The sequence below is a fragment of the Babylonia areolata genome, chromosome 33, assembly GCF_041734735.1.
Source record: "Babylonia areolata isolate BAREFJ2019XMU chromosome 33, ASM4173473v1, whole genome shotgun sequence".
In the NCBI taxonomy this organism is placed as follows: Eukaryota; Metazoa; Mollusca; class Gastropoda; order Neogastropoda; family Buccinidae; genus Babylonia; species Babylonia areolata.
This window is the reverse complement of record NC_134908.1, coordinates 9,048,621-9,063,620: the sequence shown is the minus strand read 5'-3', so window position 1 is coordinate 9,063,620 and position 15,000 is coordinate 9,048,621.

Sequence of the window (15,000 nt, the reverse complement as noted above, 5' to 3'; positions counted from 1 at the left end):
TGCTGAAACCAGCTAGCGCGGCAATTACGTTGTTTGGTGGACGCTTTTGGACTGTGTTCAAGCCTGTGTTTGTGTGTGTGTATTTGTATTTGTATTTCTTTTCTTTTTCTTTTTTATCACAACAGATTTCTCTGTGTGAAATTCGGGCTGCTCTCCCTCAGGGAGAGCGCGTCGCTACACTACAGCGCCACCCCTTTTTTTTTTTTTTTTTTTCTTTTTTTTTTTTGTATTTTTTCGTGCATGCAGTTTTATTTGTTTTTCCTATCGATGTGGATTTTTCTATAGAATTTTGCCAGGAACAACCCTTTTGTTGCCGTGGGTTCGTTTACGTGCGCTAAGTGCATGCTGCACACGGGACCTCGGTTTATCGTCTCATCCGAATGACTAGCGTCTAGACCACCACTCAAGGTCTAGTGGAGGGGGAGAAAATATCGGCGGCTGAACCGTGATTCGAACCAGCGCTCTCAGATTCTCTCGCTTCCTAGGCGGACGCGTTACCTCTAGGCCATCACTCCACACTGTGTGTGTGTGTGTGTGTGTGTGTGTGTGGTGTAGTGAGAGCAGTTACAAGATATTAAGAAGAAAAAAAAGTTTAAAAAGTCAGAGATTCTCTGAGACAAGGGTGGCAGACAGTTAAAAAAATAAATAAAAAAAAAAAAACAGAAAAAAAAACTTCCAGTGCCAGAGAAGTGAGATCGGAATCAGCGAATTAGTGCAATAGACGTGAATAAGGAACAGAACAAGAATCAGATTTCGAAGCAAAGACGAAAAAAAAAAAAAAATCAGTCATTAACAGAGCAGTGAGATTCAGTGGAGCAGATGTGAGAAAAGAGAGAGAGAGAGAGAGAGAAAATCGGATTTCGGAGTGGTCATGAAATGAATCCGTCATTCTCAGAACAGTGAGAGGAGAAGAAAAGATTTAGTGCAGTAGACTTAAGAAGAAGAAAACCAGATTTCGGACCAGTGATGAAAAAAAAAATAAAAAAAAATCAGCCATTCTCAGAGCAGTCAGAAGGAAATCATATCTCAAAGCAGTGATAACAAAATGATTTCGGATTCGGGGTGATTTGACATTCTCAGAGTAAAGAGAAGAGATCAGACAATCTCAGAGTAAAGAGAAGAGATCAGACAATCTCAGAGTAGTGAGAAGAAATCAGATATTCTCAGAGTAGTGAGAATAAATCAGACAATCTCAGAGTAGTGAAAATAAATCAGACATTCTCAGAGTAGTGAAAATAAATCAGACATTCTCAGAGTAGTGAAAATAAATCAGACATTCTCAGAGTAGTGAGAAGAAATCAGACATTCTCAGAGTAGTGAGAAGAAATCAGACATTCTCAAATTAGTGAGAAGAAATCAGACATTCTCAGAGTAGTGAGAAGAAATCAGACATTCTCAAATTTGTGAGAAGAAATCAGACATTCTCAGAGTAGTGAGAAGAAATCAGACATTCTCAAATTTGTGAGAAGAAATCAGACATTCTCAGAGTAGTGAAAATAAATCAGACATTCTCAAATTTGTGAGAAGAAATCAGACATTCTCAGAGTAGTGATAAGAAATCAGACATTCTCAAAGTAGTGAGAAGAAATCAGACATTCTCAGAGTAGCAAGAAGAAATCAGACATTCTCAGAGCAATTTGAAAGAAAAAATCATACTCAGAGCAGAGTGATAAAATAAAGGAGAGAGAAGAGTGTGGATATAACCAGACTGTCTCAAAGCAGTGAAGGAAAATGTAAGAAAATGACAATAAGGGGTATGGGGGGAAATCTGACTCAAATCAGTACGAAAAAAATCAGAGCCTCAACAAAAGGGGTGCAGATACAGAAAGATTTATTTGCATTTGTATTTCTTTTTATCACAACAGATTTCTCTGTGTGAAATTCGGGCTGCTTTCCCCAGGCATAGCGCCTTTTTTTTCTTTTTTTTTTTCTTTCTTTTTTTTTGTCTATTTTTTCCTGCCTGCAGCTTTATTTGTTTTTCCTGTCGAAGTGGATTTTTCTACAGAATTATGCCAGGGACAACCCTTTTGTTGCCGTGGGTTCTTGTACGTGCGCTAAGTGCATGCTGCACACGGGACCTCGGTCCAGACCACCACTCAAGGTCTAGTGGAGGGAAGGGGAGAAATATCATCGGCGGCTGAGCCGTGATTCGAACCAGCGCGCTCAGATTGTCTCGCTTTCCTAGGCGGACGCGTTACCTCTAGGACTGTCACTCCGCTTACAATTCAGAATTTAGAATAACACAGAGCGGAGGTATAATATATCATTAAGAATATAAAAAATAAAATAAAATAAAATAATGAGATAAAATAAAACCCCGAAAGGCCACAAAAACAACAACAACAACCATTCCATTCATTCCATTCATTCTCCTGCCCGGGATGGGCGTAGAGGAGACATGAGGGACGATTCCGTAGTCAGACGACGCCATCCGGTTCTATCTTCTGCCTGTCGTATCAGCGTAGCGCTATCCATATTGGTCCATTCCTTGATGTTGTCCATCCAGCATTTGGCTTGCCTCCCTCTTCGCCTACCACCCTCTAGCGTTCCCTGTAGAACTGTCTTTTGCAGTGAATTGTGGCGTGTCACATGCCCGAACCATGACAGCTTCCTCCTTTTGACCACTGCTAAGAGTGGTTCCAGTGGACCCGCTAGCATGGTTATTTGGCTCTTGACAAAGTCATCGGTCTTTCTGTCCTTCCATGAGATTCCAAGCAATCGTCTGAAGCATTTTGTCTCAAACGTCTGGACTTTCCTAGTTTGTTTCAACAACAACAACAACAAAACAAACAAAAACAATTACAAACAAACACAGAAACACCACACCTTGCAAAAGCAACAAAAAAAAAAAAATAATAATAATAATGCTGCCATTTACACAAAACCCTGCATGAAAAAGAAAGAAAGAAAGAAGGTAGATAAATGCAACCAAACACAAACGACAAAGATTAACTAACGAGAAGAAAAGTAACCTCACCTCACCTCACCTCAGGCCCATAACTACAAAATCGTTGGGGGAAGCCTCAGGACCGCAGACGCAACCTCCCTTCTCCATCTGTCTCTGTCGACAGCCGCCGGCAGCAGCTCACGTGTGTGGAGTCCCGGGTCCATTGTTTGATGTTCTCATGCCAGTTCTTCCGCTGTCTTCCTCTTCTTCTTCTCCCGCCCTCGATGGTGCCTTGCATGATTGTTTTGGACAAAGCTGGTGTGTCGAGTGTTGTGTCCAAACCATATCAGCTTGCGTCTCTTCACAGTTGAAAGGAGAGGTTCCTGAGGTCCAGCAAGGTTCTCAATTCTGCTCCTTTCTTACAAAGGTAACAGAGACAGTAAAAAAAACAGAGGTTCAGAACGAAAAAAAAAAAAGGACAAGAGAGAGAGAGAGAACACTGAAATGTTCAATGTCATTAGCTGTAAAGCCCTAGTGACATAGCAGGTACAAATCAGAACCAAAAAATGGCGCAAACAAATAAAATAGAACGGAAAGGAAAAACATAAAATAAAATAAACTACTAAGGAATAAGCGGCACTTTGGTACTTTGTCATTTGCAACAAAAACACACAAAAAAAGTCCATGTGGCAGGCGGGTACTGTGCCTTTTTGCCCAAGTCGTTCGTCTCTACGGTTTGAACAGTACACAGGAAACAAAGGACATATTACAGAGACAGACAGACAGACAGACAGAGAGGGGTGAGAGAAAGACAGAGAAGGAGGGACATTTCGAGAGCGGTGAGTAGAGAGAAACGGAAACGGAATGGTTTATTCACATATAGGCCTCAGCCCCAAGTGAAGGGGTTAATATAAACATTATACAACTCAATAAGACAACATAAGCAAACGAGCATAAATGCAGGTAACAAAACAGAATTATATTCATTTCACGAAGTGACTATTTCTCTCTTAAGTTTGAAAGCCTTATACAAAAACCAGGAAAAATCACGAACGTCCTTACTGTTGCTTGACGACATTAACAGACTTGATTTTAAACAAAGAGGGATGTTTGTAATATTTTGCTTTTATAAACATTTCACGAATATTTCCTAGCACTGGGCAACAAAGAACAAAATGTAATTCGTTTTCTTGAGATTCGTTACATAGAGGACAGACTAAATCATTCGTACTAGAAGTTTTGTATCGTGAGTAGAGAGAGAGAGAGAGAGAGGAGAGGGAAGAAAAGATGAGCGTGAGCAACAAGCCTCCCAGTGGGTTCTGGAGGGCCGAGGTCATCCCTGTGACGACACAGAAAAGGTGGGTGGCCACTTTTCCTTTTCTTTTACCTGTCGGTTGATTGAGGATGGTTACGTGCGGGGTGTATGTGTGTGTGTGTGTGTGTGTGTAGGGGTGAGAGAGAGAAAGAGAGATAGTGTGTGTGTGTCTCTGTGTGTGTGAGTGAGAGACAAAGAGAGAGTGTGCGTGCGTGCGTAGGTATGTGTGTCTGTGTGCGTGCGTGTATGTGAGTGAGAGAGAAAGAGAGAGAGATAGTGTGTATGTGTGTGTGTGTGTGTGCGTAGGTATGTGTGTGAGTGAAAGAGAAAGATAGTATGTGTGCGTGCGTGTGTGTGTGTTTGTGCATGCGTATGTATGTGTGTGTGCGTGCGTGCGTGTGTGAGAGAAAAAGAGAGAGATAGTGTGTCTGTGTGTGCGTGCGTGCGTGTGTGTGAGTGAGAGAGAGAGAGTGTGTGTGTTTGTGTGTTGAAACCTGATGCGTTCATGTCTGCCTCCGTTTGTCACTTTGTAACCACGGTTATTTATGAATGTTTGATCTTGGTTGAAGTTTATCCAGCAGCTATTGTATTGTATTGTATTGTATTGTATTACTTTTTGTCACAGCAGATTTCTGTGTGTGAATTTTGGGCTGTTATCCTCACGGAGAGCGCTATCGTGTCACTGTGCAACTCCACCCATATATATATTTTTTTTTTCTTGTCTACAAGTGTTATTTTGTTTGACAGTCAAAGCTGATTTTTCGACAGAAATGCGTATGCCAAGGACAACCCTTTTTGTTGCCGTGGGTTCTTTTACGTGCGTTTGGTGCATGCTGCACACAGGCCCTCGATTCATCTGAATGATTAGTACCACACCACCACCACCACCCAAGTTCCAGTGGAAGAGTAAAGGAGGCTGGGAGAGGGGTTGGAGGGGGGGGGGGGGAGGTTGTAAAAGTCCAGGAGCCAGTCGCATTGCTCGGGACGGAAGAGCCTAGCATGGTCGTAACCCCGCTAGATATATGATAGTCAGTCGTGTCCGACTATGACCATCAGAACAGCAGAGGAGGCAACTGCTGTTCCGACTATCTGGGCTAGAATTTGATTATAGTGGAGAGTGTCTTGCCCAAGTTACATCCCCCCTCTCTCGGCCAAGAGGGTTTCAGGACAGTCGGTGTTGGGATGGTTCCCAAAGGCCAACTAGCCCACAAGGCTGCAGCACTGAGAGCCAGTGCAATTTTGCCTCCTAGTTTGAGAGTCATAGCCCTTCACAAAAAGGACTAAGCTGTAAATGGTTTCCCATTGACTGGAGAAACCATTGATAATACAGCTCTCACTTTGCTGTTGGCCCAAATGTAAACTTATGTCAATCTGTGATATAAGTCGAGTGTTGGGCCTCGAACCCCGCTACTAACTGTGTGTAGTATGGAACTGACCAATGGCGTAGTTCGGTCAACGTAGTCATTTTTAGTCACGTGTCAACTGTCAAAAAGTTAGAACCAAGCAGTGCAAGTGGCTCCTGCTCCTGATCAGGGAATCGAACCCACGGGCACTCGCTTCCTAGTTGAGGAGCATTACCCTAGACTTCAGATTTGAATCCTTCAGCCCGTTTCGGGATAGGAAGGATCATTGATGAACGAATAAAAGAACATACTCGTTACCATGACAACAACAATAATGACGAAAAAACAGCTGTGTCAGCAACACTCGTGTTTTCGATTGCAGTAAAGAACAAATGCATTTCTATGCATGTATGATAGCCAGTCGTGTCCAACTACACCCCCCTTTTTCGGGAGGTGGAGGATCATTGATGAACTTCTTCTTCTGCGTTCACTCGTATGCACACGAGTGGGCTTTTACGTGTATGACCGTTTTTACCCCTCCATGTAGGCAGCCATACTCCGTTTTCGGGGGTGTGCATGCTGGGTATGTTCTTGTTTCCATAACCCACCGAACGCTGACATGGATTACAGGATCTTTAACGTGCGTATTTGATCTTCTGCGTGCATATACACACGAAGGGGGTTCAGGCACTAGCAGGTCTGCACATATGTTGACCTGGGAGATCGTAAAAATCTCCACCCTTTACCCACCAGGCGCCGTCACCGTGATTCGAACCCGGGACCCTCAGATCGAAAGTCCAACGCTTTAACCACTCGGCTGTGGCGCCCGTCATCATTGATGAACGAACAAATGAACATACTCACGATGACAACAACAATGATAAGTGCAGTGATGGCCTAGAGGTAACGCGTCCGCATAGGAAGCGAGAGAATCTGAACGCGCTGGTTCGAATCACGGCTCAGCCGCCGATATTTTCTCCCCCTCCACTAGACCTTGAGTGGTGGTCTGGACGATAGTCGTTCGGATGAGACGATAAACCGAGGTCCCGTGTGCAGCATGCACTTAGCGCACGTAAACGAACCCACGGCAACAAAAGGGTTGTTCCTGGCAAAATTCTATAGAAAAATCCACATCGATAGGAAAAACAAATAAAACTGCATGCACGAAAAAATACAAAAAAAAAAAGAAAAAAAAAAAAAGGGGTGGCGCTGTAGTGTAGCGACGCGCTCTCCCTGAAGGAGAGCAGCCCGAATTTCACACAGCAACAAGAGGGTTGTTCCTGGCAAAATTCTGTAGAAAAATCCACGTCGATAAGAAAAACAATTTAAAAAAACTGCACGCAGGGAAAAAAAACAAACAAACAAAAAAAGGGTGACGCTGTAGTGTAGCGACGCGCTCTCCCTGGGGAGAGGAGCCCGAATTTCACACAGAGAAATATGTCGTGATAAAAAGAAATACAAATACAAATAATGTGAAAAAAAGAAAAAACCAACAACAACCCCCCCCCCCACCCCACCCCCTGTGTCAACAATACTTGTACGCCGAACACGAGCAAAAACTGACACATTTGCTGTGTATATATGATACTGATGCACTGTTATGTATGTATGATAGTCAGTCGTGTTCGACAATGACCATCAGAACAGCAGAAGAGTCAGCTGCTGTCTCGACTGTCTTTGCCAGACTGATCATAGTGTATAGTGTCTTGCCCAAGTTACACCCCCCCCCCCCCCCCCCCCCTCTCTCGGCCAAGAGGGTTTTTGTGCAGTCGGCGTTGGGGGATGGTTCCCAAAGGCCAACAAGCTCCCCCAAGGCTGCAGCACTGAGAGCCAGTGCAATCTTGCCTCCTAGTTTGAGGACCATAGTCCTTCACAAAAAAAAAAAAAAAAAAAGACGGATTTTGTAAATGGCTTCGACGGGCGCAGTAGCCGAATGGTTAAAGCGTTCGACTTTCAGTCTAAGGGTCCCGGGTTCGAATCACGGTGACGGCGCCTGGTGGGTAAAGGGTGGAGATTTTTACGATCTCCCAGGTCAACATATGTGCAGACCTGCTAGTGCCTGAACCCCCTTCGTGTGTATATGCAAGCAGAAGATCAAATACGCAAGTTAAAGATCCTGTAATCCATGTCAGCGTTCGGTGGGTTATGGAAGCAAGAAAATACCCAGCATGCACACCCCCGAAAGCAGAGTATGGCTGCCTACATGGCGGGTTGAAAACGGTCATACACGTAAAAGCCCATTCGCGTATATGCGAGTGAACGTGGGAGTTGCAGCCCACGAACGCAGAAGAAGAAGAAGTAAATGGCTTCCCGTTGCAGTGGAGAAACCATCGGTCATACAGCTCCCACTTTGCTGTTGGTCCAGTTGTGAGGTTGTGTCTTTCTTCGAATGCATTGCTGGGTCACTGTGCTATACCACGAGGCCACAGTTCTACCCCTACAACCATTCTCAGGACCCTACAAACCCTGAACACACGCACAGAAACAGACACACACATAGACACAGTGACACACTGACATTGGACCGTACTAACCCTGCACACACGCACACACACACACACACACACACCACACACACACACACACACACACACACACGCACGCACGCACGCACGCGTACACACACAGACACACACACACACACACACACACACGTACAGACACAGTGACACACAGACATAGGACCCAACTAACCCTGCACACACACACACACACACACACACACACACAGTGACACACAGACATAGGACTCTACTAACCCTGTACACACACACACACACACACACACACACACACACACACACACACACACATGACCCTACTAACCCTGCACACACACACACACACACACACACACACACACACACACATGACCCTACTAACCCTGCACACACACACACACACACACACACACACACACACACACACACACGCACGCACGACCCTACTAACCCAACCCTGCACACACACACACGTACAATCCTGCAATCTAGAATCGAAATCGTCGACCTCAAGCCAGCCCGTGAGGACAGCCCCGAAGACCTCCCCCAGAAGTCACCGCCCAAGGTGGGCAGCGAGACCCCAGCACCGGCACCCCCCAAGGAGCGGGGGGGATTAAGGCAGTGAGTACACAGCGAGAGAAGGGGGGGGTGGGGGTGGGGCGTGGCTGGGCCAGGTTGCACGTGCGATCTCTTTCTTTTCCTCCAGGCCGATTACTTGATTGTGGTGTGTGTGTGTGTGTGGTGTGTGTGTGTGTGTGTGTACGTACATGAGTGAGTGAGTGAGTGTGTGTGTGTGTGTACGTACATGAGAGTGTGTGTGTGTGTGTGTACGTACATGAGAGTGTGTGTGTGTGTGTGTGTACGTACATGAGTGTGTGTGTGTGTGTGTGTGATATGTTGTTACTGATTATCTCTTTATGCTTTGTACACCATTCCATAAAAAAATATTGTTTCTTTTGGCATTTACTTTTTTTTTGGCAATTATTGAAAAGCGCCATGAGTGTTGCAAGGCACTGTATAAATTTCCATTATTACTATTGTTATCATCATTAGTAGTAGTAGTAACAGTAGTATTTTCTTATCCACCAACCACTAAGTTTGCTGTGCGTTCACTGTTTGTTTGTTTGTTTGGTTGGTTGTTTGTTTTTTTTCCTTTAATTTAAGACGATGTAATTTTAGCAGACTTTGGGACCAGATCTTAGCAGAGCTAAATTTGCTTCGGTCAAGACTTTGCACTGGGTTAGTTGATTGTGAACGAAAAAGCTTTGCAGCGCACGCTTAAGTTTTTTTGTTGTTTTTTTACATAGAGGTACAGTTAAATACAAACACAGTAACTTAGTGACACACAGTTACAGTGACACACGGGTATAGTGACACACAGATAAAGCGATATTTATAGACACGATAACATAGTGGAGTGATGGCCTAGGGGTAACGCGTCCGCCTAGGAAGCGAGAGAATCTGAGTGCGCTGGTTCGAATCACGGCTCGGCCGCCGATATTTTCTCCCCCTCCACTAGACCTTGAGTGGTGGTCTGGACGCTAGTCATTCGGATGAGACGATAAACCGAGGTCCCGTGTGCAGCATGCACTTAGCGCACGTAAAAGAACCCACGGCAACAAAAGGGTTGTTCCTGGCAAAATTCTGTAGACTGAAAAATCCACTTCGATAGGAAAAACAAATAAAATATGCACGCAGGAAAAAATACAAAAAATGGGTGGCGCTGTAGTGTAGCGACGCGCTCTCCCTAGGGGAGAGCAGCCCGAATTTCACACAGAGAAATCTGTTGTGATAAAAAGAAATACAAATACAAATATGGTGACATACAGACAGTGGCACAGTGACATGCACATTCCTTGACGCACAGGCATGGTGATATACAGACAGTGATATAATAACATAGACACAATAACACATTGACATACACTGTGACAGAGTGTCGTACAGACGCAGTGACACAATGACATAATAGACACGGTGACAGTCACACAGAGACAGACATGTTGACACACGGACATAGTGACACAAACACAGACAGCTAAAAGAGGAGCACAAGATTCAGAAAAATCGACAAAAATACATGTCCGTCTTTCCGTAAAAGAGGCATATACACTTTGTTAGAAAAATCAGCAAAGGGTCGATTTCAGAACTGATGGAAGGAAACGTTTTTAAAACATTAAGGGACATTATTCCCCGAGAATATCCTGAAAGAAAAGATACCGAATCCATCAGCTTGTTATACAAGATTAATAAACCCCTACTTTCTTCCGTATAAAACTCTGTGCGCTGAAGACAAAGTATAGTTAAAAAAAAAAAAAAAAAAAAAAAAAAAAATGTTACATGCATCTGTGGTAAGCAGTTCAGCTTGCATCATTGTCTGTGTCATTGTCAGCAGTTACGTACCTTCTTGCCCAAATATTTCAAAGAAAAGAACTATTCTGCGGATGATTTTTGGAAAGTTATTTCTGACGAGGCTCTGATGGTCGAACTTTCACAGGCATTATTAGTTCAAAGCCGAATTTCTAAATTCCTTCAAAATTGCGTTTATGGTTTCTAATTATTGTTGTCATTATTGGAATTATTACTGTTAAATGTAATTGCATGTTATTTATGCTTTTTTTTTAGGGGGGGGGGGGGGGGGGTCGGGGGGTCAGGGGTGGGGTGGGGGGGGGGCCAGGGGGGGGGGTAGTTTTCTACATTTTCTGTCTTCCTCTTCCCTCTCCTCCCACCCCCACCACCCCTTTTTTCTCATTTTTCCTTTTTTCTTTTTTTTTTTTTCTTTTTTTTTTTTTTTAATCGTCCAGTATCACTGATGTGAAAAGACGCTAAACTGAAGAACGAACACAGTGATACACAGACATAGTGACATACAGACATAGTGACATACAGACATAGTGACATGTTTACATAGGAAAACAGAGACTCATGGACATGGTGATAGACACACAGACACACAGACATGGTGAAATACAGACACGGTGACACACACACAGAGGATCACACACACACACACACACACACACACACACACACACACAAAGTCACGTTGTGAGAGTGACACATAGACAGTGACACTCAGACACGTGGTGACACAAAGACATAGTGACAATTCAGACACGATGTCTCGCGCGCACGCACGCACACACACACACACACACAGACACACACACACAGACACACACCACACACACACACACACCACACCACACACCCACACACACCACACACACACACAGACACACACACACACACACACACACACACACACACACACACGGCGAACACTCGGACAAGGTGCACGGTGACATTACAGTAGAGCCGACCCCACAGTATTTTAAGTACATAACACTGTCTGCTCAATTTTTTTTTTTTTTTTTTTAATGATGATGACTGCCGACAGCCCCAGGAACAGCCACAGGCTGAGTTCACACAGGACCCCACAGCAAACAGACGGATCGTTGGAACCCCATTCGCCCTCAGGCGGCGAAAATCTACACCTTCCTCCGCTAAAACATCGCTAAAACATTCGGTTCTTCAACAAAAACCCTTCACTCCCCCACCCACCCACCCCCTTTAATCCCCCCCGCCCGCCACCCCACCCCACCCTCCATCCCCATTTCTCCATGTTACATGTTAGTCCCGAAATTGTCGTCTGCTGAAAATGGTCACCTGTTAAAATTGTCACCTGTCCGGAAAAAAAAACAACTGTCGTCTGCCAAACATTTGTTACCCTGTCAAAATTGTCCTTGTCAAAAATTGTCAGTTGTCTGAAATTGTCACCTGCCTAAATCGTCGCCTGATATTATTGTCCCTGCCCCCCTAAAAAAAATATCACCTGTGTGAATTGTCACCCGCCAAATTGCAGCAGTTGTGTCACGTGCCAACATTGTCCCATGTCATAATTTTCACCTGCCTAATTTGTCCATGTCAAAATTGTCACCTGCACAAATTGTCCTTGTCAAAAAATCGACACCTACCAATATTGTCATCGGCCATTTTTGACTCACTTGTGTAAACAAAGTGAGTCTATGTTTTAACCCGTTGTTCGGTTGTCTCTGTGTGTGTGTGTGTGTGTGTGTGTGTGTGACTGTGTGTCCGTGGTAAACTTTAACATTGAAATTTTCTCTGCAAATACTTTGTCAGTTGACACCAAATTTGGCATAAAAATAGGAAAAAATCAGTTCTTTCCAGTCATCTTGTTTAAAACAATATTACACCTCTGGGATGGGAACAAAAACAAAAATGAAGCCTAGTTATATGCAAACTGCATTTACTGTTATATTTATATTTTTTGTATTCTCTAAACTTGGCACTTTGATCTGATATTATGACCCAACAACAAGAGCAGTCATTATTATCATTTTTTGTTCAAACAGGAACTTCTTTTGCTGAGCATGGAAGTTTTATTTGTTTTGCAAACGTTTTGGTGCAGATAGTAAAAAAGGGAAATTACTCTGTAATTAATGCTAGGGGACTTATTTCGCTTTAAACTGATCTTTCTCATCTTAAACATTACATTTTGAAATTATACTCAATACATGAAAAGTTGGATTTTTTTTTAAAAGTGTATCCCAAGTGAGTCTTGAAGGCCTTGCCTCTCTTTTTTTTTTTCTTTTTTTTTGTTGTTGTTGTTGTTGTTGTTTTTCGCAGGCGTAGTTCTCCAAACAAAATTTATGCCTGCATTGCTCTTTGGTACAAATTTGTGGAGGCAGGGGTGTGGCATATTGGAGAGAATGAAATATTGAACTGATTCCGCTTCTGTACCTCCTTGCCTGACACTGTTTATTTACTCCTACTCTGATTCATATCTCTCTGTCTGTTCATGTGTGTATGCGTGCGTGTTTGTGTGCGCGCGCGCGTTTTTATTATTTTTATTATTTTATTTATTTATTTATTTATTTTTAATGTGCATGCTTCTGTGTGTTGTTTGAGTGTATAAAATGTATATAAATTATGTGAGAGATAGCCCCACCTCCACACACACACACACACACACACACACACACACGCACGCACGCACACACCGTTGCAAAACTCGAGTTTTTGAGGAAAACCTGTTGACATGGCCTCACAGCAAGTGGACACAGCAGTTGAAGTAACTTTACTGTTCGGTTTCAGTCGTCACCGGCGACAAATTTCCCAACTGGCGACAACTTTGGGCATGAGGGTAGTAGGGGAACGTTGTGTGTGTTGCGACAACATTTTGGCAGGCGACAGTTTGGGGAGGGATGGGTGAATCGATGCGGTTTAGTGATCAATGTAGTGTTTTAACCCTTTGACTGGTGATAGCGGCTCACTGAGGGTGGCTCATTTTCTTTCTTTCTTTCTGTCTTTCTTTTTTTTTTTTTTTTTTTTTTTTTTCAATCTTTTGCCTTCTACTTATCTTTCCCTGTACTATACTTTAATGCCGTCACCTCTCATTATCATCATTATTTATTTAGCTATTATAGTTACCTACTTACTGTGGAATGATGGCCTGGAGGTAACGCGTCCGCCTAGGAAGCGAGAGAATCTGAGCGCGTTGGTTCGAATCACGGCTCAGCGGCCGATATTTTCTCCCCCTCCACTAGACCTTGAGTGGTGCTTAGTCATTCGGATGAAATGATAAACCGAGGTCCCGTGAGCAACATGCGCGTAGCGCACGTAAAAGAACCCACGGCAACAAAGGGTTGTTCCTGGCCAAATTCTGTAGAAAAATCCACGTCGATATGAAAAAAAAACAAACAAAAAAAAACTGCACGCAGGAAAAACAAACAAACAAACAAAAAAATGGGTGGCGCTGTAGTGTAGCGACGCGCTCTCCCTAGGGGAGAGCAGCCCGATTTTCACACAGAGAAATCTGTTGTGATAAATAATAATAATAATAATGGATTCTTATATAGCACACTATCCAGAAATCTGCTCTAGGTGCTTTACAAAAACGCTTTTGTTAACATAAAACATTATATCTATGTTACATACACACACCAAAATGTGACTACACACACACACACACACTCTCTCTCTCTCTCGCTCGCTCTCTCTCACTCACACACACACACACACACACACACACACACACACACACTGCACACATACAAAAAGAGAAATACAAATGTAAGCCGAGCGTGCTTTTACCGATGAATAAGAACGTACGCGGTGGTTGCAGTGTAGGGGTTAAATTAATTGAGCTCGCTGCTACTTTCGGTTCACTATCGCTCGTGCCTGACACGCAGCTGTCTTCGATCGCGTCTTGCTGACCAGTTTGTTCGCCCTTGGTTTCGCCATTAGGAGTAGTGTGCGCGCGCGCGTGTGTGTGTGTACGTGTGTGTGTGTGTGTGTGTGTGTGTGTGTGTCTCTGTGTGTGTGTGTGTGTGTGTGTGTGTGTCTAATAACATGCAGCTGTCTTCAATTGCGTCTTGCCGACCAGTTTGTTCGCCCTTGGTTTCGCCATTAGGAGTAGTGTGCGCGCGCATGTGTGTGTGTGTACGTGTGTGTGTGTGTGTGTGTGTATGTGTGTGTGTGTGTCTCTGTGTGTGTGTGTGTGTGTGTGTGTGTGTGTCTGTGTGTGTGTGTGTGTGTGTATGTGTGTGTATGTGTGTGTATGTGTGTGTGTGTGTGTGTATGTGTGTGTGTGTGTCTCTGTGTGTGTGTGTGTGTGTGTGTGTGTGTGTGTGTCTGTGTGTGTATGTGTGTGTGTGTGTGTGTCTCTGTGTGTGTGTGTGTGTGTGTGTGTGTGTGTCTAATAACATACAGCTGTCTTCAATTGCGTCTTGCCGACCAGTTTGTTCGCCCTTGGTTTCGCCATTAGGAGTAGTGTGCGCGCGCATGTGTGTGTGTGTACGTGTGTGTGTGTCTGTGTGTGTATGTGTGTGTGTGTGTGTATGTGTGTGTGTGTGTGTGTGTGTGTGTCTAATAACATACAGCTGTCTTCGATCGCGTCTTGCTGACCAGTTTGTTCGCCCTTGGTTTCGC